The 23,346-nt window shown below is 42.0% G+C and overlaps 15 non-coding genes across 15 annotated transcripts; 7 read left to right on the forward strand and 8 right to left on the reverse strand.

Moving 5' to 3' along the window:
• The first annotated feature begins 2,228 nt into the window (after positions 1-2,228).
• Positions 2,229-2,391, forward strand: LOC135022079 (U1 spliceosomal RNA). The gene has a single exon (XR_010219245.1). It is a non-coding gene; the product is annotated as a U1 spliceosomal RNA (small nuclear RNA).
• Positions 2,392-3,062: 671 nt separating this feature from the next.
• On the forward strand, positions 3,063-3,226 carry LOC135022099 (U1 spliceosomal RNA). The gene has a single exon (XR_010219266.1). It is a non-coding gene; the product is annotated as a U1 spliceosomal RNA (small nuclear RNA).
• Positions 3,227-3,378: 152 nt separating this feature from the next.
• On the forward strand, positions 3,379-3,541 carry LOC135022057 (U1 spliceosomal RNA). Its single transcript, XR_010219224.1, has one exon. It is a non-coding gene; the product is annotated as a U1 spliceosomal RNA (small nuclear RNA).
• Positions 3,542-4,211: 670 nt separating this feature from the next.
• LOC135022041 (U1 spliceosomal RNA) lies at positions 4,212-4,375 on the forward strand. The gene has a single exon (XR_010219208.1). It is a non-coding gene; the product is annotated as a U1 spliceosomal RNA (small nuclear RNA).
• Positions 4,376-4,527: 152 nt separating this feature from the next.
• LOC135022047 (U1 spliceosomal RNA) lies at positions 4,528-4,690 on the forward strand. Its single transcript, XR_010219214.1, has one exon. It is a non-coding gene; the product is annotated as a U1 spliceosomal RNA (small nuclear RNA).
• Positions 4,691-5,361: 671 nt separating this feature from the next.
• Positions 5,362-5,525, forward strand: LOC135022083 (U1 spliceosomal RNA). The gene has a single exon (XR_010219249.1). It is a non-coding gene; the product is annotated as a U1 spliceosomal RNA (small nuclear RNA).
• A 152-nt stretch (positions 5,526-5,677) lies between these two features.
• Positions 5,678-5,840, forward strand: LOC135022074 (U1 spliceosomal RNA). The gene has a single exon (XR_010219240.1). It is a non-coding gene; the product is annotated as a U1 spliceosomal RNA (small nuclear RNA).
• An 11,638-nt stretch (positions 5,841-17,478) lies between these two features.
• LOC135022060 (U1 spliceosomal RNA) lies at positions 17,479-17,637 on the reverse strand. Its single transcript, XR_010219227.1, has one exon. It is a non-coding gene; the product is annotated as a U1 spliceosomal RNA (small nuclear RNA).
• Positions 17,638-17,789: 152 nt separating this feature from the next.
• Positions 17,790-17,953, reverse strand: LOC135022096 (U1 spliceosomal RNA). Its single transcript, XR_010219263.1, has one exon. It is a non-coding gene; the product is annotated as a U1 spliceosomal RNA (small nuclear RNA).
• Positions 17,954-18,623: 670 nt separating this feature from the next.
• Positions 18,624-18,786, reverse strand: LOC135022066 (U1 spliceosomal RNA). The gene has a single exon (XR_010219233.1). It is a non-coding gene; the product is annotated as a U1 spliceosomal RNA (small nuclear RNA).
• A 152-nt stretch (positions 18,787-18,938) lies between these two features.
• LOC135022037 (U1 spliceosomal RNA) lies at positions 18,939-19,102 on the reverse strand. The gene has a single exon (XR_010219204.1). It is a non-coding gene; the product is annotated as a U1 spliceosomal RNA (small nuclear RNA).
• A 671-nt stretch (positions 19,103-19,773) lies between these two features.
• On the reverse strand, positions 19,774-19,936 carry LOC135022063 (U1 spliceosomal RNA). Its single transcript, XR_010219230.1, has one exon. It is a non-coding gene; the product is annotated as a U1 spliceosomal RNA (small nuclear RNA).
• Positions 19,937-20,088: 152 nt separating this feature from the next.
• LOC135022090 (U1 spliceosomal RNA) lies at positions 20,089-20,252 on the reverse strand. The gene has a single exon (XR_010219257.1). It is a non-coding gene; the product is annotated as a U1 spliceosomal RNA (small nuclear RNA).
• Positions 20,253-20,925: 673 nt separating this feature from the next.
• LOC135022054 (U1 spliceosomal RNA) lies at positions 20,926-21,088 on the reverse strand. Its single transcript, XR_010219221.1, has one exon. It is a non-coding gene; the product is annotated as a U1 spliceosomal RNA (small nuclear RNA).
• A 152-nt stretch (positions 21,089-21,240) lies between these two features.
• Positions 21,241-21,404, reverse strand: LOC135022102 (U1 spliceosomal RNA). The gene has a single exon (XR_010219269.1). It is a non-coding gene; the product is annotated as a U1 spliceosomal RNA (small nuclear RNA).
• Positions 21,405-23,346: the final 1,942 nt, after the last annotated feature.

Below are 23,346 nucleotides of genomic sequence, written 5' to 3' on the forward strand. Positions count from 1 at the left end.
TGCAGGAGCCCACACCAGTGGGGGCACGTCTAAAACTCTTCAGTCAGTTCTGGATTCATTCGGACCTGGACTCGTGGGTTTTACAAATAGTGTCCCAAGGGTACAAACTGGGGTTTCAAGACGTTCCCCCTCACCGATTGTTCAAATTGGCCTTAGTCAGCAGGGAGAAGGTTTTTATTCAAGCCTCTTCGTGGTCCCGAAGCCGGACGGCTCAGTCAGACCAATCTTAAATCTGAAATCCCTCAATTTCTTCCTAAAGAAATTCAATTTCAAGATGGAATTTCTCAGGGCAGTGATCTCCAGTCCGGAGGACGGAGATTTCATGGTTTTGGTAGACATAAAGGATGCCTACTTACATGTTCCCATTTAGCCACTGCCTCAAGCTACCTAAGGTTTGCAATTCAGGATTGTCATTACCAATTTCAGACATTGCCGTTTGGTCTGTCCACGGCTCCGAGGATTTTCACCAGGGTGATGGCGGAAATTATGGTTCTCCTTCGCAAGCAAGGAGTCACAATTATCCCGTACTTGGATGATCTCCTGATAAAGGCGAGATCCAGGGACCAGTTGGTGCAAAACATTGCACTCTCCCTGACAGTTCTTCAACAACATGGTTGGCTCCTAAACTTGCCAAAATCGCAGTTGGTCCCAATGACGCGGTTGTTGTTTTTGGGAGTCATACTGTTAGGCGCCGGGGTCCGCTTGATGGTCTGCGCGGCCCGGCGCCTAGCAACTAGAGACGCCGTGCACGTACAGCCGCCGGCTCCCTAGCAACGCTAGACGCCGGGCGCGCTGAGCCGCACGGACCCTAGCAACGGGGACGCCACTGGCGGACCGCGTTCCCCGTTGCTAGGCTTTAGGAAATTAAGATATTCACCTGCTCTCTGGCCGTGCAGCAAGGCAGCTGCACGGCATTTATTCTAATCAGCCTTTAGCAGCTGATTGGAGGACTCCTTGTTAAATACACTCCCAGGGCTTCTCACAGACGCCGGTAATAGCTTCCTGCATGCTGCCTTTGTTTGCTGAGAGTCTGTTTCCAGTCCTGCTGTATCCGGTCATTCCAGTCCGCAGAAGTCCGGTATTCGGGAGTTGTCATCTCATCCCAAGAGTTCGTTTGGTTCCCTGGAGTCCTGACTGATCACCGTTTTATATCCAGTGGTGTTCGTGAGTTGCGGCTCTGCCGTGTGTTGCGGCTCAGCCGCTTTACCTTTTATATTTTGTGTTTGGAGCATTTGCGGAGGGTTCCGCTTCCACAAGTCCTCTCTGGTACTTGGCGGTGCCGGGTAGGAGAATTGGACAAGTGGATATTTTGGTTGTCCTTTTTCCTGGCGGTTTCTCCGCACATATTATAGTTTTGAGTTTGCTTAGCCCCTGGCCTGGTTGTTTAGTTAGAGGGCCTCTTGTTATCACCCTGTCTCAGGTTTCCCTTTGTCTCTCATTAAGACCGGGGGGCATCGAAGTTGGGCAGACATAATCCGCCCTTCAAACGCGGCTGCCAAGGGCTCAAGAAACCATAGTCTCGCAGGGGATTTCTGACAACATGGGTGAGACAACAGAGTTAGGGCGCCAGGGGCTATTTTCCTGTCCTGCTCCCTTCCCCAGCATTCCGTTCCAGTGCTCCAGTCCTTGCCATAAGATCTTCTCTGACCAGAGTGCTGGAATCATAACATTATTACCGGCCATACCAAAACTTAAAATTAAACGGGGTTTAATTTTTTCTCATTCAGTTTTGTGAGAGTTTATCGGCCTCATGAATCCAACAGGTTTAGGGCCAAATCCTGGTCAGCTCTTAGTCAGCCAGATTCAAGAACTTACTCAGATGGTTCAGGATCTTTCTCTTCGGGTGAAGTCGCAGGAAGATCTTTTGCGAGCTTCCCCAAGGGTAGTCCCTGAACCAAAGATGCATTTGCCTGACCGTTTTTCTGGTGATAGAAAAGAGTTTTTTAATTTTAAAGAATCCTGTAAACTTTATTTTCGTTTAAGACCGACTTCCTCGGGTACTGAATCTCAGCGGGTCGGGTTTATTATTTCTTTGCTCCAGGGGGATCCTCAGACCTGGGCATTTGGTTTAAGAGCAGAGGATCCGGCATTGTTGTCAATTGACGCTTTTTTTGAGTCTTTAGGGCTCTTGTATGATGACCCTGATACAGAGGCGTCCGCTGAAAGTCAGCTGCGCGCTCTCAGACAGGGTAGAAATCCTGCAGAGGTTTGTTGTACGGAGTTTCGCCGTTGGTACCTGCCAGGTGAGATACTATGATCATGTTGGTGCTTCTCCCAGGGCAAGGCTCACCCATTGCACTCTGGGTGTGCTGCCCCTGTGATTTCCCCAAATGTGGGAAACTTGACTGCATAATTTGTGTTTCCCCTGGTCGGCTCTCGTATAATTCAGATCTCTTTGTCTCAGGTCTCTCTCCAGCCTAGTTTGCTGTCTGTTTCCACTTCTCTTTTCTTGAGCCGCTCCCTTCTATGCCCTTGCGCACTATCCTGACTTCTCCCGTCTGCTTACTTTGTGCCTTCCAACACACAATGCAAACTACAGGTAGTGCTGCAGGGCCCACACCCTTTTACATGCCTCACAGAGCAGCTCTGGAGCTGTTACAGTGCCCAGCTGCTGCAAGAAATCAGCTTGAATGCTTCAGGGGCTGGGGCATTGCCAACATGAGCCCCACACCGAAGGAGGGTGGGGGTGTTTAATGCGAACTAAGGGTCACCCAAGCGCCGCAAAAGGCCGCCATGCCCTGCATGCCCCTTTTCTCTTTTCATATGCAGACGAGGGTTGAAGCCAACTTTGACCCACTGCTTGGATGGCATTACCATATGCAAATCAATCTGCTGCAGGCCTTCCCCCAGGAATGCTTGCACTAGTTGTTGCATTTGGTTTGTTGTTTGGGGGTGCTTCAGTATTAGGCAGCCTTCTGCCCTCCCATGTTCATCTGAAAATATGTGTTCTCCCTGCAGTTGTTGTCCCCAGATGAGAGTTCCCTTGTGCTGCCTCAGTTGAATCTCCTTTACTTGACAGAGATGTGCCTGAGCAGCGGCCCTCCCCAGCCCTATCCCAAATCATACTTATTTTGCATAGGAGATACCATGGTCATGAAGATTGTTCTCCCAGGTTGAGGTTCATTCATTGCATTCTGGGTATGCTGACCCCTGTGATTTCCCCAAATGTGGGAAACTCGACTGCATTATTTGTGGTAGTGGGGGACTGTGTTTGTGCTTTCCTCTGCTCAGCTCTGGTAAAAATCAGATTTCTATGTCTCAGATCTTCCTCTAGCCTTGTTCTTCTTTCGAGAGTTCCCTTGTGCTGCCTCAGTTGGATCTCCTTCACTTGACAGGGGGGTGCCCGAGCAGCGACCCTCCCCAGCTCTAGCCCAACTCCTACTTACCTGCCAGGTGAGATACTATGATCGGGAAGGTGCTTCTCCCAGGGCAAGGCTCACCCATTGCACTCTGGGTGTGCTGCTCCTGCGATTTCCCCAAATGTGGGAAACTTGACTGCATAATTTGTGTTTCCTCTGGTCGGCTCTCGTATAATTCAGATCTCTTTGTCTCAGGTCTTTCTCCAGCCTAGTTTGCTGTCTGTTTCCACTTCTCTTTTCTTGAGCCGCTCCCTTCTATGCCCTTGCACACTATACTGACCTCTCCCGTCTGCTTACTTGTGCCTTCCAACGCACAATGCATACTACAGGTAGTGCTGCAGGGCCCACACCCTTTTACATGCTTTTCAGAACAGCTCTGGAGCTGTTACAGTGCCCAGCTGCTGCAAGAAATCATCTTGAATGCTTCAGGGGCTGGGGCATAGCCAACATGAGACCCACACCGAAGGAGGGTGGAGATGTTTAATGTGAATTAGGGGTCATCCAAGCGCCACAAAAGGACGCCATGCCCTGCACATCCCTTTTTTCTTTTCATATGCAGACGAGGGTTGAAGCCAACTTTGACCCACTGCTTGGATGACATCACCATATGCAAATCCATCTGCTGTAGGCCTTCCCCCAGGAATGCTTGTACTAGTTGTTGCATTTGGTTTGTTGTTTGGGGGTGCTTCAGTATTAGGCAGCCTTCTGCCCTCCCATGTTCATCTGAAAATATGTGTTCTCCCAGCAGTTGTTGTCCCCAGATGAGAGTTCCCTTGTGCTGCCTCAGTTGAATCTCCTTTACTTGACAGAGATGTGCCTGAGCAGCGGCCCTCCCCAGCTCTATCCCAAATCATACTTATTTTGCATAGGAGATACCATGGTCATGAAGATTGTTCTCCCAGGGTGAGGTTCATTCATTGCATTCTGGGTATGCTGACTCCTATGATTTCCCCAAATGTGGGAAACTTGACTGCATTATTTGTGGTAGTGGGGGACTGTGTTTGTGCTTTCCTCTGGTCAGCTCTGGTAAAAGTCAGATTTATTTGTCTCAGATCTTCCTCTAGCCTTGTTCTTCTTTCGAGAGTTCCCTTGTGCTGCCTCAGTTGGATCTCCTTCAATTGACAGGGGGGTGCCCGAGCATCGACCCTCCCCAGCTCAAGCCCAACTCCTACTTACCTGCCAGGTGAGATATTATGATCATGAAGGTGCTTCTCCCAGGGCAAGGCTCACCCATTGCACTCTGGGTGTGCTGCTCCTGCGATTTCCCCAAATGTGGGAAACTTGACTGCATAATTTGTGTTTCCCCTGGTCAGCTCTCGTATAATTCAGATCTCTTTGTCTCAGGTCTCTCTCCAGCCTAGTTTGCTGTCTGTTTCAACTTCTCTTTTCTTGAGCCGCTCCCTTCTATGCCCTTGCGCACTATCTTGACTTCTCCCATCTGCTTACTTTGTGCCTTCCAACGCACAATGCGAACTACAGGTAGTGCTGCAGGGCCCACACCCTTTTACTTGCCTTACAGAGCAGCTCTGGAGCTATTACAGTGCCCAGCTGCTGCAAGTAATCAGCTTGAATGCTTCAGGGGCTGGGGCATAGCCAACATGAGCCCCACACCGAAGTAGGGTGGAGGTGTTTAATGCGAACTAGGGGTCATCCAAGCGCCGCAAAAGGCCGCCATGCCCTGCACGCCCCTTTTCTCTTTTCATATGCAGACGAGGGTTGAAGCCAACTTTGACCCACTGCTTGGATGACATCACCATATGCAAATCCATCTGCTGCAGGCCTTCCCCCAGGAATGCTTGTACTAGTTGTTGCATTTGGTTTGTTGTTTGGGGGTGCTTCAGTATTAGGCAGCCTTCTGCCCTCCCATGTTCATCTGAAAATATGTGTTCTCCCTGCAGTTGTTGTCCCCAGATGAGAGTTCCCTTGTGCTGCCTCAGTTGAATCTCCTTTACTTGACAGAGATGTGCCTGAGCAGCGGCCCTCCCCAGCCCTATCCCAAATCATACTTATTTTGCATAGGAGATACCATGGTCATGAAGATTGTTCTCCCAGGGTGAGGTTCATTCATTGCATTCTGGGTATGCTGACCCCTGTGATTTCCCCAAATGTGGGAAACTCGACTGCATAATTTGTGGTAGTGGGGGACTGTGTTTGTGCTTTCCTCTGGTCAGCTCTGGTAAAAGCCAGATTTCTGTGTCTCAGATCTTCCTCTAGCCTTGTTCTTCTTTCGAGAGTTCTCTTGTGCTGCCTCAGTTGGATCTCCTTCACTTGACAGGGGGGTGCCCGAGCAGCGACCCTCCTCAGCTCTTGCCCAACTCCTACTTACCTGCCAGGTGAGATACTATGATCATGAAGGTGCTTCTCCCAGGGCAAGGCTCACCCATTGCACTCTGTGTGTGCTGCTCCAGCTATTTCCCCAAATGTGGGAAACTCGACTGCATAATTTGTGTTTCCCCTGGTCGGCTCTCGTATAATTCAGATCTCTTTGTCTCAGGTCTCTCTCCAGCCTAGTTTGCTGTCTGTTTCCACTTCTCTTTTCTTGAGCCGCTCCCTTCTATGCCCTTGCGCACTATCCTGACTTCTCCCGTCTGCTTACTTTGTGCCTTCCAACGCACAATGCGAACTACAGGTAGTGCTGCAGGGCCCACACCCTTTTAGTTCCCTTACAGAGCAGCTCTGGAGCTGTTACAGTGCCCAGCTGCTGCAAGAAATCAGCTTGAATGTTCTTCGTTGATTGATGGAAGAAACATCTTACAAAAACTCTCCAGATTATTGACTTTTTAAAGTTTTTCTAGGAAACGTTCTAGATGAATGCTTATTAGCGTTTGTCAGAATGTACGTTTGCAAAGTGTCTCTGTGGCGCAATCAGTTAGCGTGTTCGGTTATTATCCAAAAGGTTGGTGGTTCAATCCCACCCAGGGACGTAATTTACCTTGTTATCAGATTTTGGTGATCTTTAAGTAGACAAGTCAAAATTTCAAACCCCCTCTTGTGGTGTAGGGTACCTGGCCTTCTCTGATGTAATCAGAGTTAGATTTGATTAAGTGATTTTATAAAAAAAACAGCTAGGAAGCACAATTTAGCAGTGGGTTGCAGAGAAAAAGAAATATGCTGGCAAAAAAATCCAATTGAGTGATTAAACAGCTCTTCATTTTCTTGCTTTATTTTTGTGCTAACAAATTTTTTCTCTGAAAAGTGTCCACAAAGCCAAGTCTCTGATTAACACCTTTGTAGGGATGGTTTTTCACCTATTACTAAATTAAACTTGCTTCATTGGAAAGGCAGCAAGATGCATCGTCATTTCAATATCTACTGAAATAATACAGGTTGACACCAGGAAACATTAACGCCACTGCATCCTTGCTGCTTTCTCATGTGGAAGTCTGTTTAATGTGAAAACAAGGTGATATCTAATTAGCACACAGGTAAGGAATTAAGAAAATCTTTATTTAAGGGTGAAGATGTTTCTCACAAAATCGTTGCCCCAATGCATCATTGAAATTCAAGCTGGAAAGATGATTTTAATATATCACTTGTACATTTTGTATTGCTCTTCTGGTGACAATGTAGTTTGTTTTTGTCAATTACCATTTTAATAATAGGGTAAAGAAAATTAAGTGGATTTTTGAAAGAAAACAATACTGTCAATATACTATTAAACAAATTAAAATGGTAAAAGTTATTGTACTTTAAGTAAAAATAAAAGAGCCAAAATATCAATCCCAATATTGGATTACTTTAATTAAAAAAAAATGCATATAGCAGAGGATAGTTTCAATCTGCCTACCTCTGGGTTATCGGCCCAGCATGCTTCCATTGCAGTACTCTGCTGCACATGTAAGTGCAAGAGATCCTGAAGCACTCACTCATCGTGGGAAAGTACCTATGTGTTTCTTCGTTGGTTGATGGAAGAAACATCTTACAAAAACTCTCCAGATTATTGACTTTTTAAAGTTTTTCTAGGAAACGTTCTAGATGAATGCTTATTAGCCTTTGTCAGTATGTACTTTTTGCAAAGTGTCTCTGTGGCGCAATCGGTTAGTGTGTTCGGCTATTAACCAAAAGGTTGGTGGTTCAATCCCATCCAGGGATGTAATTGACCTTGTGATCAGATTTTGGTGATATTTAAGTAGACAAGTCAAAATTTCAAACCCCCTGTTATGGTGTGGGTACCTGGCCTTCCCTGATGTAATCAGAGTTAGATTTGATTCAGTGATTTTATAAAAACAGCTAGGAAGCACAATTTAGCAGTAGGTTGCAGAGAAAAAAAATATGCTGGCAGAAAAATCCAATTGAGTGAATAAACAGCTCTTCATTTTCTGGCTTTATTTTTATGCTAACAAATTTGTTCTCTGAAAAGTGTCCACAAAGCCAAGTCTCTGATTAACACCTTTGTAAGGATGGTTTTTCACCTATTACTAAATTAAACTTGCTTCATTGGAAAGGCAGCAAGATGCATCCTCATTTCAATGTCTACTGAAATAATACAGGTTGACACCAGGAAACATTAACGCCACTGCATCCTTGCTGCTTTCTCATGTGGAAGTCTGTTTAATGTGAAAACAAGGTGATATCTAATTAGCACACAGGTAAGGAATTAAGAAAATCTTTTTTTAAGGGTGAAGATGTTTCTCACAAAATCGTTGCCCCAATGCATCATTGAAATTCAACCTGGAAAGATGATTTTAATATATCACTTGTACATTTTGTATTGCTCTTCTGGTGACAATGTAGTTTGTTTTTGTCAATTACCATTTTAATAATAGGGTAAAGAAAATTAAGTGGATTTTTGAAAGAAAACAATACTGTCAATATACTATTAAAACAAATTAAAATGGTAAAAGTTATTGTACTTTAAGTAAAAATAAAAGAGCAAAAATATCCATCCCAGTTTTGGATTACTTTAATTAACAAAAAAAATGCATATAACAAAGGATAGTTTCAATCTGCCTACCTCTGGGTTATGGGCCCAGCATGCTTCCATTGGAGTACTCTGCTGCACATGTAAGTGCAAGAGATCCTGAAGCACTCACTCATCATGGGAAAGTACCAATGTGTTTCTTTGTTGGTTGATGGAAGAAACATCTTACAAAAACTCTCCAGATTATTGACGTTTTAAAGTTTTTCTAGGAAACGTTCTAGATGAATGCTTATTAGCCTTTGTCAGTATGTACTTTTTGCAAAGTGTCTCTGTGGCGCAATTGGTTAGTGTGTACGGCTATTAACCAAAAGGTTGGTGGTTAAATTCTACCCAGGGACGTAATTGACCTTGTGATCAGATTTTGGTGATATTTAAGTAGACAAGTCAAAATTTCAAACCCCCTCTTATTGTGTAGGGTACCTAGCCTTCTCTGATGTAATCAGAGTTAGATTTGATTCAGTGATTTTATAAAAACAGCTAGGAAGCACAATTTAGCAGTGGGTTGCAGAGAAAAAGAAATATGCTGGCAAAAAAATCCAATTGAGTGATTAAACAGCTCTTCATTTCTGGCTTTATTTTTATGCTAACAAATTTGTTCTCTGAAAAGTGTCCACAAAGCCAAGTCTCTGATTAACACCTTTGTAGGGATGGTTTTTCACCTATTACTAAATTAAACTTGCTTCATTGGAAAGGCAGCAAGATGCATCCTCATTTCAATGTCTACTGAAATAATACAGGTTGACACCAGGAAACATTAACGCCACTGCATCCTTGCTGCTTTCTCATGTGGAAGTCTGTTTAATGTGAAAACAAGGTGATATCTAATTAGCACACAGGTAAGGAATTAAGAAAATCTTTATTTAAGGGTGAAGATGTTTCTCACAAAATCGTTGCCCCAATGCATCATTGAAATTCAAGCTGGAAAGATGATTTTAATATATCACTTGTACATTTTGTATTGCTCTTCTGGTGACAATGTAGTTTGTTTTTGTCAATTACCATTTTAATAATAGGGTAAAGAAAATTAAGTGGATTTTTGAAAGAAAACAATACTGTCAATATACTATCAAAACAAATTAAAATGGTAAAAGTTATTGTACTTTAAGTAAAAATAAAAGATCCAAAATATCAATCCCAGTTTTGGATTACTTTAATTAACAAAAAAAATGCATATAGCAAAGGATAGTTTCAATCTGCCTACCTCTGGGTTATGGGCCCAGCATGCTTCCATTGCAGTACTCTGCTGCACATGTAAGTGCAAGAGATCCTGAAGCACTCACTCATCATGGGAAAGTACCAATGTGTTTCTTCATTGGTTGATGTAAGAAACATCTTACAAAAACTCTCCAGATTATTGACTTTTTAAAGTTTTTCTAGGAAACGTTCTAGATGAATGCTTATTAGCCTTTGTCAGTATGTACTTTTGCAAAGTGTCTCTGTGGCGCAATTGGTTAGTGTGTAAGGCTATTAACCAAAAGGTTGGTGGTTCAATCCCACCCAGCGACGTAATTGACCTTGTGATCAGATTTTGGTGATATTTAAGTAGACAAGTCAAAATTTCAAACCCCATCTATTGTGTAGGGTACCTGGCCTTCTCTGATGTTATCAGAGTTAGATTTGATTCAGTGGTTTTATAAAAAACAGCTAGGAAGCACAATTTAGCAGTGGGTTGCAGAGAAAAAAAATATGCTGGCAAAAAAATCCAATTGAGTGATTAAACAGCTCTTCATTTTCTGGTTTATTTTTATGCTAACAAATTTGTTCTCTGAAAAGTGTCCACAAAGCCAAGTCTCTGATTAACACCTTTGTAGGGATGGTTTTTCACCTATTACTAAATTAAACTTGCTTCATTGGAAAGGCAGCAAGATGCATCCTCATTTCAATGTCTACTGAAATAATACAGGTTGACACCAGGAAACATTAACGCCACTGCATCCTTGCTGCTTTCTCATGTGGAAGTCTGTTTAATGTGAAAACAAGGTGATATCTAATTAGCACACAGGTAAGGAATTAAGAAAATCTTTATTTAAGGGTGAAGATGTTTCTCACAAAATCGTTGCCCCAATGCATCATTGAAATTCAAGCTGGAAAGATGATTTTAATATATCACTTGTACATTTTGTATTGCTCTTCTGGTGACAATGTAGTTTGTTTTTGTCAATTACCATTTTAATAATAGGGTAAAGAAAATGAAGTGGATTTTTGAAAGAAAACAATACTGTCAATATACTATTAAAACAAATTAAAATGGTAAAAGTTATTGTACTTTAAGTAAAAATAAAAGAGCAAAAATATCAATCCCAGTTTTGGATTACTTTAATTAACAAAAAAAAATGCATATAGCAAAGGATAATTTCAATCTGCCTACCTCTGGGTTATGGGCCCAGCATGCTTCCATTGCAGTACTCTGCTGCACATGTAAGTGCAAGAGATCCTGAAGCACTCACTCATCATGGGAAAGTACCAATGTGTTTCTTCGTTGGTTGATGGAAGAAACATCTTACAAAAACTCTCCAGATTATTGACTTTTTAAAGTTTTTCTAGGAAACGTTCTAGATGAATGCTTATTAGCCTTTGTCAGTATGTACTTTTGCAAAGTGTCTCTGTGGCGCAATTGGTTAGTGTGTAAGGCTATTAACAAAAGGTTGGTGGTTCAATCCCACCCAGGAATGTAATTGACCTTGTGATCAGATTTTGGTGATATTTAAGTAGACAAGTCAAAATTTCAAACCCCCTCTTATTGTGTAGGGTACCTGGCCTTCTCTGATGTAATCAGAGTTAGATTTGATTCAGTGATTTTATTAAAAACAGCTAGGAAGCACAATTTAGCAGTGGGTTGCAGATAAAAAAAATATGCTGGCAAAAAAATACAATTGAGTGATTAAACAGCTCTTCATTTTCTGGCTTTATTTTTATGCTAACAAATTTGTTCTCTGAAAAGTGTCCACAAAGCCAAGTCTCTGATTAACACCTTTGTAGGGATGGTTTTTCACCTATTACTAAATTAAACTTGCTTCATTGGAAAGGCAGCAAGATGCATCCTCATTTCAATGTCTACTGAAATAATACAGGTTGACACCAGGAAACATTAACGCCACTGCATCCTTGCTGCTTTCTCATGTGGAAGTCTGTTTAATGTGAAAACAAGGTGATATCTAATTAGCACACAGGTAAGGAATTAAGAAAATCTTTATTTAAGGGTGAAGATGTTTCTCACAAAATCGTTGCCCCAATGCATCATTGAAATTCAAGCTGGAAAGATGATTTTAATATATCACTTGTACATTTTGTATTGCTCTTCTGGTGACAATGTAGTTTGTTTTTGTCAATTACCATTTTTTTTAATAATAGGGTAAAGAAAATTAAGTGGATTTTTGAAAGAAAACAATACTGTCAATATACTATCAAAACAAATTAAAATGGTAAAAGTTATTGTACTTTAAGTAAAAATAAAAGAGCCAAAATATCAATCCCAGTTTTGGATTACTTTAATTAACAAAAAAAATGCATATAGCAAAGGATAGTTTCAATCTGCCTACCTCTGGGTTATGGGCCCAGCATGCTTCCATTGCAGTACTCTGCTGCACATGTAAGTGCAAGAGATCCTGAAGCACTCACTCATCATGGGAAAGTACCAATGTGTTTCTTCATTGGTTGATGTAAGAAACATCTTACAAAAACTCTCCAGATTATTGACTTTTTAAAGTTTTTCTAGGAAACGTTCTAGATGAATGCTTATTAGCCTTTGTCAGTATGTACTTTTGCAAAGTGTCTCTGTGGCGCAATTGGTTAGTGTATAAGGCTATTAACCAAAAGGTTGGTGGTTCAATCCCACCCAGGGACGTAATTGACCTTGTGATCAGATTTTGGTGATATTTAAGTAGACAAGTCAAAATTTCAAACCCCATCTTATTGTGTAGGGTACCTGGCCTTCTCTGATGTAATCAGAGTTAGATTTGATTCATTGATTTTATAAAAACAGCTAGGAAGCACAATTTAGCAGTGGTTTGCAGAGAAAAAAAAATATGCTGGCAGAAAAATCCAATTGAGTGATTAAACAGGTCTTCATTTTCTGGCTTTATTTTTATGCTAACAAATTTGTTCTCTGAAAAGTGTCCACAAAGCCAAGTCTCTGATTAACACCTTTGTAAGGATGGTTTTTCACCTATTACTAAATTAAACTTGCTTCATTGGAAAGGCAGCAAGATGCATCCTCATTTCAATGTCTACTGAAATAATACAAGTTGACACCAGGAAACATTAACGCCACTGCATCCTTGCTGCTTTCTCATGTGGAAGTCTGTTTAATGTGAAAACAAGGTGATATCTAATTATCACACAGGTAAGGAATTAAGAAAATCTTTATTTAAGGGTGAAGATGTTTCTCACAAAATCGTTGCCCTAATGCATCATTGAAATTCAAGCTGGAAAGATGATTTTAATATATCACTTGTACATTTTGTATTGCTCTTCTGGTGACAATGTAGTTTGTTTTTGTCAATTACCATTTTAATAATAGGGTAAAGAAAATTAAGTGGATTTTTGAAAGAAAACAATACTGTCAATATACTGTCAAAACAAATTAAAATGGTAAAAGTTATTGTACTTTAAGTAAAAATAAAAGAGCCAAAATATCAATCCCAGTTTTGGATTACTTTAATTAACAAAAAAAATGCATATAGCAAAGGATAGTTTCAATCTGCCTACCTCTGGGTTATGGGCCCAGCATGCTTCCATTGCAGTACTCTGCTGCACATGTAAGTGCAAAAGATCCTGAAGCACTCACTCATCATGGGAAAGTACCAATGTGTTTCTTCATTGGTTGATGGAAGAAACATCTTACAAAAACTCTCCAGATTATTGACTTTTTAAAGTTTTTCTAGGAAACGTTCTAGATGAATGCTTATTAGATTTTGTCAGTATGTACTTTGGCAAAGTGTCTCTGTGGCGCAATTGGTTAGTGTGTAAGGCTATTAACCAAAAGGTTGGTGGTTCAATCCCACCCAGGGACGTAATTGACCTTGTGTTCAGATTTTGGTGATCTTTAAGTAGACAAGTCAAAATTTCAAACCCCCTCTTATTGTGTAGGGTACCTGGCCTTCTCTGATGTTATCAGAGTTAGATTTGATTCAGTGATTTTATAAAAAAAACAGCTAGGAAGCACAATTTAGCAGTGGGTTGCAGAGAAAAAAAAAATATGCTGGCAAAAAAATCCAATTGAGTGATTAAACAGCTCTTCATTTTCTGGTTTATTTTTATGCTAACAAATTTGTTCTCTGAAAAGTGTCCACAAAGCCAAGTCTCTGATTAACACCTTTGTAGGGATGGTTTTTCACCTATTACTAAATTAAACTTGCTTCATTGGAAAGGCAGCAAGATGCATCCTCATTTCAATGTCTACTGAAATAATACAGGTTGACACCAGGAAACATTAACGCCACTGCATCCTTGCTGCTTTCTCATGTGGAAGTCTGTTTAATGTGAAAACAAGGTGATATCTAATTAGCACACAGGTAAGGAATTAAGAAAATCTTTATTTAAGGGTGAAGATGTTTCTCACAAAATCGTTGCCCCAATGCATCATTGAAATTCAAGCTGGAAAGATGATTTTAATATATCACTTGTACATTTTGTATTGCTCTTCTGGTGACAATGTAGTTTGTTTTTGTCAATTACCATTTTAATAATAGGGTAAAGAAAATTAAGTGGATTTTTGAAAGAAAACAATACTGTCAATATACTATCAAAACAAATTAAAATGGTAAAAGTTATTGTACTTTAAGTAAAAATAAAAGAGCCAAAATATCAATCCCAGTTTTGGATTACTTTAATTAACAAAAAAAATGCATATAGCAAAGGATAGTTTCAATCTGCCTACCTCTGGGTTATGGGCCCAGCATGCTTCCATTGCAGTACTCTGCTGCACATGTAAGTGCAAAAGATCCTGAAGCACTCACTCATCATGGGAAAGTACCAATGTGTTTCTTCATTGGTTGATGGAAGAAACATCTTACAAAAACTCTCCAGATTATTGACTTTTTAAAGTTTTTCTAGGAAACGTTCTAGATGAATGCTTATTAGATTTTGTCAGTATGTACTTTTGCAAAGTGTCTCTGTGGTGCAATTGGTTAGTGTGTAAGGCTATTAACCAAAAGGTTGGTGGTTCAATCCCACCCAGGGACGTAATTGACCTTGTGTTCAGATTTTGGTAATCTTTAAGTAGACAAGTCAAAATTTCAAACCCCCTCTTATTGTGTAGGGTACCTGGCCTTCTCTGATGTTATCAGAGTTAGATTTGATTCAGTGATTTTATAAAAAACAGCTAGGAAGCACAATTTAGCAGTGGGTTGCAGAGAAAAAAAATATGCTGGCAAAAAAATCCAATTGAGTGATTAAACAGCTCTTCATTTTCTGGTTTATTTTTATGCTAACAAATTTGTTCTCTGAAAAGTGTCCACAAAGCCAAGTCTCTGATTAACACCTTTGTAGGGATGGTTTTTCACCTATTACTAAATTAAACTTGCTTCATTGGAAAGGCAGCAAGATGCATCCTCATTTCAATGTCTACTGAAATAATACAGGTTGACACCAGGAAACATTAACGCCACTGCATCCTTGCTGCTTTCTCATGTGGAAGTCTGTTTAATGTGAAAACAAGGTGATATCTAATTAGCACACAGGTAAGGAATTAAGTAAATCTTTATTTAAGGGTGAAGATGTTTCTCACAAAATCGTTGCCCCAATGCATCATTGAAATTCAAGCTGGAAAGATGATTTTAATATATCACTTGTACATTTTGTATTGCTCTTCTGGTGACAATGTAGTTTGTTTTTGTCAATTACCATTTTAATAATAGGGTAAAGAAAATTAAGTGGATTTTTGAAAGAAAACAATACTGTCAATATACTATTAAAACAAATTAAAATGGTAAAAGTTATTGTACTTTAAGTAAAAATAAAAGAGCCAAAATATCAATCCCAGTTTTTTGATTACTTTAATTAACAAAAAAAAAGCATATAGCAGAGGATATTTTCAATCTGCCTACCTCTGGGTTATGGGCCCAGCATGCTTCCATTGCTGTACTCTGCTGCACATGTAAGTGCAAGAGATCCTGAAGCACTCACTCATCATGGGAAAGTACCAATGTGTTTCTTCGTTGGTTGATGGAAGAAACATCTTACAAAAACTCTCCAGATTATTGACTTTTTAAAGTTTTTCTAGGAAACGTTTTAGATGAATGCTTATTAGCCCTTGTCAGTATATACTTTTGCAATGTGTCTCTGTGGCGCAATCAGTTAGTGTGTACGGCTATTAACCAAAAGGTTGGTGGTTCAATCCCACCCAGGTACGTAATTGACCTTGTTATCAGATTTTGGTGATCTTTAAGTAGACAAGTCAAAATTTCAAACCCCCTGTTATGGTGTAGGGTACCTGGCCTTCTCTGATGTAATCAGAGTTAGATTTGATTCAGTGATTTTATAAAAACAGCTAGGAAGCACAATTTAGCAGTGGGTTGCAGAGAAAAAGAAATATGCTGGCAGAAAAATCCAATTGAGTGATTAAACAGCTCTTCATTTTCTGGCTTTATTTTTATGCTAACAAATTTGTTCTCTGAAAAGTGTCCACAAAGCCAAGTCTCTGATTAACACCTTTGTAGGGATGGTTTTTCACCTATTACTAAATTAAACTTGCTTCATTGGAAAGGCAGCAAGATGCATCCTCATTTCAATGTCTACTGAAATAATACAGGTTGACACCAGGAAACATTAACGCCACTGCATCCTTGCTGCTTTCTCATGTGGAAGTCTGTTTAATGTGAAAACAAGGTGATATCTAATTAGCACACAGGTAAGGAATTAAGAAAATCTTTATTTAAGGGTGAAGATGTTTCTCACAAAATCGTTGCCCCAATGCATCATTGAAATTCAAGCTGGAAAGATGATTTTAATATATCACTTGTACATTTTGTATTGCTCTTCTGGTGACAATGTAGTTTGTTTTTGTCAATTACCATTTTAATAATAGGGTAAAGAAAATTAAGTGGATTTTTGAAAGAAAACAATACTGTCAATATACTATTAAAACAAATTAAAATGGTAAAAGTTATTGTACTTTAAGTAAAAATAAAAGAGCCAAAATATCAATCCCAGTTTTGGATAACTTTAATTAACAAAAAAAAATGCATATAGCAGAGGATAGTTTCAATCTGCCTACCTCTGGGTTATGGGCCCAGCATGCTTCCATTGCTGTACTCTGCTGCACATGTAAGTGCAAGAGATCCTGAAGCACTCACTCATCATGGGAAAGTACCAATGTGTTTCTTCGTTGGTTGATAGAAGAAACATCTTACAAAAACTCTCCAGATTATTGACTTTTTTAAGTTTTTCTTGGAAACGTTTTAGATGAATGCTTATTAGCATTTGTCAGTTTGTACTTTTGCAAAGTGTCTCTGTGGCACAATCAGTTAGTGTGTACGGCTGTTAACCAAAAGGTTGGTGGTTCAATCCCACCCAGGGACGTAATTGACCTTGTGATCAGATTTTGGTGATATTTAAGTAGACAAGTCAAAATTTCAAACCCCATCTTATTGTGTAGGGTACCTGGCCTTCTCTGATGTAATCAGAGTTAGATTTGATTCATTGATTTTATAAAAACAGCTAGGAAGCACAATTTAGCAGTGGTTTGCAGAGAAAAAAAATATGCTGGCAGAAAAATCCAATTGAGTGATTAAACAGCTCTTCATTTTCTGGCTTTATTTTTATGCTAACAAATTTGTTCTCTGAAAAGTGTCCACAAAGCCAAGTCTCTGATTAACACCTTTGTAAGGATGGTTTTTCACCTATTACTAAATTAAACTTGCTTCATTGGAAAGGCAGCAAGATGCATCCTCATTTCAATGTCTACTGAAATAATACAAGTTGACACCAGGAAACATTAACGCCACTGCATCCTTGCTGTTTTCTCATGTGGAAGTCTGTTTAATGCGAAAACAAGGTGATATCTAATTATCACACAGGTAAGGAATTAAGAAAATCTTTATTTAAGGGTGAAGATGTTTCTCACAAAATCGTTGCCCTAATGCATCATTGAAATTCAAGCTGGAAAGATGATTTTAATATATCACTTGTACATTTTGTATTGCTCTTCTGGTGACAATGTAGTTTGTTTTTGTCAATTACCATTTTAATAATAGGGTAAAGAAAATTAAGTGGATTTTTGAAAGAAAACAAATTATGCAGTCAAGTTTCCCACATTTGGGGAAATCGCAGGAGCAGCACACCCAGAGTGCAATGGGTGAGCCTTGCCCTGGGAGAAGCACCTTCATGATCATAGTATCTCACCTGGCAGGTAAGTAGGAGTTGGGCTTGAGCTGGGGAGGGTCGATGCTCGGGCACCCCCCTGTCAAGTGAAGGAGATCCAACTGAGGCAGCACAAGGGAACTCTCGAAAGAAGAACAAGGCTAGAGGAAGATCTGAGACAAATAAATCTGACTTTTACCAGAGCTGACCAGAGGAAAGCACAAACACAGTCCCCCACTACCACAAATAATGCAGTCGAGTTTCCCACATTTGGGGAAATCATAGGAGTCAGCATACCCAGAATGCAATGAATGAACCTCACCCTGGGAGAACAATCTTCATGACCATGGTATCTCCTATGCAAAATAAGTATGATTTGGGATAGAGCTGGGGAGGGCCGCTGCTCAGGCACATCTCTGTCAAGTAAAGGAGATTCAACTGAGGCAGCACAAGGGAACTCTCATCTGGGGACAACAACTGCTGGGAGAACACATATTTTCAGATGAACATGGGAGGGCAGAAGGCTGCCTAATACTGAAGCACCCCCAAACAACAAACCAAATGCAACAACTAGTACAAGCATTCCTGGGGGAAGGCCTACAGCAGATGGATTTGCATATGGTGATGTCATCCAAGCAGTGGGTCAAAGTTGGCTTCAACCCTCGTCTGCATATGAAAAGAAAAAAGGGATGTGCAGGGCATGGCGTCCTTTTGTGGCGCTTGGATGACCCCTAATTCACATTAAACATCTCCACCCTCCTTCGGTGTGGGTCTCATGTTGGCTATGCCCCAGCCCCTGAAGCATTCAAGATGATTTCTTGCAGCAGCTGGGCACTGTAACAGCTCCAGAGCTGTTCTGTAAGGCATGTAAAAGGGTGTGGGCCCTGCAGCACTACCTGTAGTATGCATTGTGCGTTGGAAGGCACAAGTAAGCAGACGGGAGATGTCAGGATAGTGCGCAAGGGCATAGAAGGGAGCGGCTCAAGAAAAGAGAAGTGGAAACAGACAGCAAACTAGGCTGGAGAGAGACCTGAGACAAAGAGATCTGAATTATACGAGAGCCGACCAGGGGAAACACAAATTATGCAGTCAAGTTTCCCACATTTGGGGAAATCACAGGGGCAGCACACCCAGAGTGCAATGGGTGAGCCTTGCCCTGGGAGAAGCACCTACATGATCATAGTATCTCACCTGGCAGGTAAGTAGGAGTTGGGCTAGAGCTGCGAAGGGTCGCTGCTCGGGTACCCCCCTGTCAAGTGAAGGAGATCCAACTGAGGCAGCACAAGGGAACTCTCGAAAGAGGAACAAGGCTAGAGGAAGATCTGAGACAAAGAAATCTGATTTTTACCAGAGTTGACCAGAAGAAAGCACAAACACAGTCCCCCACTACCACAAATAATGCAGTTGAGTTTCCCACATTTGGTGAAATCACAGGGGTCAGCATACCCAGAATGCAATGAATGAACCTCACCCTGGGAGAACAATCTTCATGACCATGGTATCTCCTATGCAAAATAAGTATGATTTGGGATAGGGCTGGGGAGGGCCGCTGCTCAGGCACATCTCTGTCAAGTAAAGGAGATTCAACTGAGGCAGCACAAGGGAACTCTCATCTGGGGACAACAACTGCAGGGAGAACACATATTTTCAGATGAACATGGGAGGGCAGAAGGCTGCCTAATACTGAAGCACCCCCAAACAACAAACCAAATGCAACAACTAGTGCAAGCATTCCTGGGGGAAGGCCTGCAGCAGATGGATTTGCATATGGTGATGTCATCCAAGCAGTTGGTCAAAGTTGGCTTCAACCCTCGTCTGCATATGAAAAGAAAAAAGGGATGTGCAGGGCATGGCGTCCTTTTGTGGCGCTTGGATGACCCCTAATTCGCATTAAACATCTCCACCATCCTTCGGTGTGGGGCTCATGTTGGCTATGCCCCAGCCCCTGAAGCATTCAAGATGATTTCTTGCAGCAGCTGGGCACTGTAACAGCTCCAGAGCTGCTCTGTAAAGCATGTAAAAGGGTGTGGGCCCTGCAGCACTACCTGTAGTATGCATTGTGCGTTGGAAGGCACAAAGTAAGCAGACGGGAGAGGTCAGGATAGTGCGCAAGGGCATAGAAGGGAGCGGCTCAAGAAAAGAGAAGTGGAAACAGACAGCAAACTAGGCTGGAGAAAGACCTGAGACAAAGAGATCTGAATTATATGAGAGCCGACCAGAGGAAACACAAATTATGCAGTCAAGTGTCCCACATTTGGGGAAATCGCAGGAGCAGCACACCCAAAGTGCAATGGGTGAGCCTTGCCCTGGGAGAAGCACCTTCCTGATCATAGTATCTCACCTGGCAGGTAAATAGGAGTTGGGCTAGAGCTGGGGAGGGTCGCTGCTCGTGCACCCCCCTGTCAAGTGAAGGAGATCCAACTGAGGCAGCACAAGGGAACTCTCGAAAGAAGAACAAGGCTAGAGGAAGATCTGAGACAAAGAAATCTGACTTTTACCAGAGTTGACCAGAAGAAAGCACAAACACAGTCCCCCACTACCACAAATAATGCAGTCGAGTTTCCCACATTTGGGGAAATCACAGGGGTCAGCATACCCAGAATGCAATGAATGAACCTCACCCTGGGAGAACAATCTTCATGACCATGGTATCTCCTATGCAAAATAAGTATGATTTGGGATAGGGCTGGGGAGGGCCGCTGCTCAGGCACATCTCTGTCAAGTAAAGGAGATTCAACTGAGGCAGCACAAGGGAACTCTCATCTGGGGACAACAACTGCAGGGAGAACACATATTTTCAGATGAACATGGGAGGGCAGAAGGCTGCCTAATACTGAAGCACCCCCAAACAACAAACCAAATGCAACAACTAGTGCAAGCATTCCTGGGGGAAGGCCTGCAGCAGATTGATTTGCATATGGTAATGCCATCCAAGCAGTGGGTCAAAGTTGGCTTCAACCCTCGTCTGCATATCAAAAAAGAGAAAAGGGGCGTGCAGGGCATGGCGGCCTTTTGCGGCGCTTGGATGACCCCTAGTTCGCATTAAACACCTCCACCCTCCTTCGGTGTGGGGCTCATGTTGGCTATGCCCCAGCCCCTGAAGCATTCAAGCTGATTTCTTACAGCAGCTGGGCACTGTAACAGCTCCAGAGCTGCTCTGTAAGGCAAGTAAAAGGGTGTGGGCCCTGCAGCACTACCTGTAGTTTGCATTGTGCATTGGAAGGCACAAAGTAAGCAGACGGGAGAAGTCAGGATAGTGCGCAAGGGCATAGAAGGGAGCGGCTCAAGAAAAGAGAAGTGGAAACAGACAGCAAACTAGGCTGGAGAGAGACCTGAGACAAAGAGATCTGAATTATACGAGAGCCGACCAGGGGAAACACAAATTATGCAGTCAAGTGTCCCACATTTGGGGAAATTGCAGGAGCAGCACACCCAGAGTGCAATGGGTGAGCCTTGCCCTGGGAGAAGCACCTTCATGATCATAGTATCTCACCTGGCAGGTAAGTAGGAGTTGGGCTAGAGCTGGGGAGGGTCGCTGCTCGGGCACCCCCCTGTCAAGTGAAGGAGATCCAACTGAGGCAGCACAAGGGAACTCTTGAAAGAGGAACAAGGCTAGAGGAAGATCTGAGACAAATAAATCTGACTTTTACCAGAGCTGACCAGAGGAAAGCACAAACATAGTCCCCCTCTACCACAAATAATGCAGTCGAGTTTCCCACATTTGGGGAAATCACAGGGGTCAGCATACCCAGAATGCAATGAATGAACCTCACCCTGGGAGAACAATCTTCATGACCATGGTATCTCCTATGCAAAATAAGTATGATTTGGGATAGGGCTGGGGAGGGCCGCTGCTCAGGCACATCTCTGTCAAGTAAAGGAGATTCAACTGAGGCAGCACAAGGGAACTCTCATCTGGGGACAACAACTGCAGGGAGAACACATATTTTCAGATGAACATGGGAGGGCAGAAGGCTGCCTAATACTGAAGCACCCCCAAACAACAAACCAAATGCAACAACTAGTACAAGCATTCCTGGGGGAAGGCCTGCAGCAGATGGATTTGCATATGGTGATGTCATCCAAGCAGTGGGTCAAAGTTGGCTTCAACCCTCATCTGCATATGAAAAGAGAAAAGGGGCGTGCAGGGCATGGCGGCCTTTTGCGGCGCTTGGATGACCCCTAGTTCGCATTAAACACCTGCACCCTCATTCGGTGTGGGGCTCATGTTGGCTATGCCCCAGCCCCTGAAGCATTCAAGCTGATTTCTTGCAGCAGCTGGGCACTGTAACAGCTCCAGAGCTGCTCTGTAAGGCAAATAAAAGGGTGTGGGCCCTGCAGCACTACCTGTAGTTCGCATTGTGCGTTGGAAGGCACAAAGTAAGCAGACGGGAGAAGTCAGGATAGTGCGCAAGGGCATAGAAGGGAGCGGCTCAAGAAAAGAGAAGTGGAAACAGACAGCAAACTAGGCTGGAGAGAGACCTGAGACAAAGAGATCTGAATTATATGAGAGCCGACCAGGGGAAACACAAATTATGCAGTCAAGTATTGGAAAATTCAGGGCTATGTCGTGTAGATGATGGCCTAACAGGAGGCTTTAAAATTTTCTTTCTAGTGTCCTTCGTTTGGGAGAAAAATGCAAAGGTACAAGACAGCTTTTCCTTGCCAATATCTCTCTTTTGCAAAGAGCTGCGCATTGGAAAATTCAGGGCTATGTCGTGTAGATGATGGCCTAACAGGAGGCTTTAAAATTTTCTTTCTAGTGTCCTTCGTTTGGGAGAAAAATGCAAAGGTACAAGACAGCTTTTCCTTGCCAATATCTCTCTTTTGCAAAGAGCTACGCATTGGAAAATTCAGGGCTATGTCGTGTAGATGATGGCCTAACAGGAGGCTTTAAAATTTTCTTTCTAGTGACCTTCGTTTGGGAGAAAAATGCAAAGGTACAAGACAGCTTTTCCTTGCCAATATCTCTCTTTTGCAAAGAGCTGCGCATTGGAAAATTCAGGGCTATGTCGTGTAGATGATGGCCTAACAGGAGGCTTTAAAATGTTCTTTCTAGTGTCCTTCGTTTGGGAGAAAAATGCAATGGTACAAGACAGCTTTTCCTTGCCAATATCTCTCTTTTGCAAAGAGCTGCGCATTGGAAAATTCAGGGCTATGTCGTGTAGATGATGGCCTAACAGGAGGCTTTAAAATTTTCTTTCTAGTGTCCTTCGTTTGGGAGAAAAATGCAAAGGTACAAGACAGCTTTTCCTTGCCAATATCTCTCTTTTGCAAAGAGCTACGCATTGGAAAATTCAGGGCTATGTCGTGTAGATGATGGCCTAACAGGAGGCTTTAAAATTTTCTTTCTAGTGACCTTCGTTTGGGAGAAAAATGCAAAGGTACAAGACAGCTTTTCCTTGCCAATATCTCTCTTTTGCAAAGAGCTGCGCATTGGAAAATTCAGGGCTATGTCGTGTAGATGATGGCCTAACAGGAGGCTTTAAAATTTTCTTTCTAGTGTCCTTCGTTTGGGAGAAAAATGCAAAGGTACAAGACAGCTTTTCCTTGCCAATATCTCTCTTTTGCAAAGAGCTACGCATTGGAAAATTTAGGGCTATGTCGTGTAGATGATGGCCTAACAGGAGGCTTTAAAATTTTCTTTCTAGTGTCCTTCGTTTGGGAGAAAAATGCAATGGTACAAGACAGCTTTTCCTTGCCAATATCTCTCTTTTGCAAAGAGCTGCGCATTGGAAAATTCAGGGCTATGTCGTGTAGATGATG

This window comes from Pseudophryne corroboree, unplaced genomic scaffold (genome assembly GCF_028390025.1).
Source record: "Pseudophryne corroboree isolate aPseCor3 unplaced genomic scaffold, aPseCor3.hap2 scaffold_381, whole genome shotgun sequence".
NCBI classification, from domain to species: domain Eukaryota; kingdom Metazoa; phylum Chordata; class Amphibia; order Anura; family Myobatrachidae; genus Pseudophryne; species Pseudophryne corroboree.